We start from the raw sequence: 2,350 nt of genomic DNA on the forward strand, positions 1-2,350 counted from the left end.
TCAGAGCACAGCCTGCTCCAGACGCACCAGAGAGCTTGTTAAAATGGTCCCACACAGGACCTCAGGACTCAGAGCCCCTGGGACTGGGCCATGGCAGCTGCATTTTAAAATAAGCTCTCTGGGCTTTTTTTCCCAAAACTTTAATAATGGGCACATGAATACAGAAAAGTGCAGAAGTCACAAGCGAACTGCTCAGTGCATTGCCTCAAACTGCACGTCTGTTTCATCCATACCCTGGTCCAGAAATAGATTTGAAGAGGCCTTCACAAACCCACTGGCGCCCCTTCCAGTTCCCCACATCTCTGAACAGGGCCACCATCCGACTTCTAACCATGTAGCTCAGTGCTGTCTACTTTTGAACTTCACGTGTAGGGAATTTTCCAGACACTTGTGATGGCTTCTCTGCCTTTTGGTGAAGATCAAGGGCAGACGCCCGTGCCTGGCTGTTTGCTGGCCTGTTCCTACCTTTGCAGTTGCGGTTTGTCTCTCACTGTTGAGCAGCAGCCTGGCTTATGACTGTACCACTATTTGTAAGCCTTCGACTGTTGATGGGTACCGGATTTTTTCCAGCTTTGTGTCAAAAGAGGGCTGCTATGAAAATCTCATTATGTGTGTCGCTGTGGACATTTCCAATGTCTGTGTGTGGAACTGCTGCACCGCACGGGTTGCCATGTTCAGGGTCAACAGACACTGCCAAGTAATTTTCCAGCATGGCTGCACCAATTTAGACCCCCTGGCAATGTCCTGGTTCCAGCTGATGTACATACAGCCTTATCGATGGCTGGTGCCCCTCTCCTCCTGTGGCCATTCGGGCAGGAGTGTGGAGACGTCATCTGATGCTTCTGCCTCCGTGCCCCTGATGACTAAGCAGGTGGAGCATTTTCTTAGTTTTATTGGCCACCTGGGCCTCCTCTTTTGTGAAAATGCCTCTTCAGAACTTTCACTAATTTTTTTTATCAGATTGTCTGTCTTTTCATTATCGATTTCTAGGTGTTCTTTATATATCTTGGACTTTAGTGCATTCTTGGATGTACGTATTGCAATTATCTTCTTCTACTTAGTGTCTGCCTCTTTACTCTTAATGATGGCTTTGGGTAAGCAGAGTTTTAAATGTTATTTATTTATTTATCCATTCATTCATTCGTTCAGCTGAGCAAACTGGGGATGGAACCCCGAGGGGCTTCACCACTGAGCTAAGCTTCCAACTCTTTATTTTTTTAATTTTGAGACAGGATCTTGCCAAGTTGCCAAGGCCGGCCTCAAACTTGCAATTTTCCTGCCTCAGCCTCCCAAGTCCCTGGGATTACAGGTGTGTGCCACCATGCCCAGCAAGTTTTAATTTTAAGATAATCAAATAAGTACCAGGCACGGCAGCCATCCCAATGACTCGGGAGGCTGAGTGGGGGGATTGTAAGTTTAAGGCCAGCCTGGACAATTTAGCTAGATCCTGTCTCAAAATTAAAAATAAAAAGAGCCAGGCACGGTGCCTGTAATCCCAGTGGCTCAGGAGGATGAGACAGGAGGATTGTGAGTTCAAAGCCAGCCTCAACAACAGTGAGATGCTAAGCAACTCTGTCTCTATATAAAATACAAAATAGGGGAGATGTGGCTCAGGAGTTGAATGCTCCTGAGTTCAATCCCTGGTACCAAAAGGAAAAAAAAGGGGGGCCAAGGTATTCAGTAATAAAGCACTCCTATGCTCAATCCCTGGTACCACACCAAAAAAAGTCAAATAATCAAATGTTTTCACTTTTGTGTAACATTTTTTTATGTCCTATATCCAGATGATTTTATACACATGAAAGTTTGAAAAGTAGGAGTGAGATTCTTCCAGATGGATGACAATCCTTGTTATTGCCAATTCCCACTTCCTTCTCAGCCAGAGACACAAAATTCCCTAAATTATATGGGCCATGCTTCCTGAGCGCTTAGCCATGCTGGGGCACTTGACACGTCGTAGCAGACATCCTTGTGGGCACCTGCTCAAACCTGCAGCCCAACTGCCCCCTGTCTGTGAGAATGTTCCCGGGACAGATGACCCATGGTGTGGCCCAAACTGCGGTATGGGACGCCGGTGACCTAGCCAGGATTGATTGGGTGGAAACAGACCCTTACCAAGCTGAGTCGATCTGATCTGTCTCTCTATTTTTGGGGGATTGGGAATTTGTCCTGAGGGGGTCCTAGAGTCAGTCCAGACTGTAGCAAGAGAGAGTAAGACAGGAGCTGGGGCCTGGGGGCTGCCGTGAGAATTTGCTGTGGGCACACATGGCCCTGCTTCCCCGGCAGCTACACATACAGGCTACAGAGGAAGACAGAGAGTGGCCACTCGAGAAGCAGAGAGGAGGGGTGG

Source organism: Urocitellus parryii, chromosome 8, assembly GCF_045843805.1.
Source record: "Urocitellus parryii isolate mUroPar1 chromosome 8, mUroPar1.hap1, whole genome shotgun sequence".
Classification (NCBI taxonomy): Eukaryota; Metazoa; Chordata; class Mammalia; order Rodentia; family Sciuridae; genus Urocitellus; species Urocitellus parryii.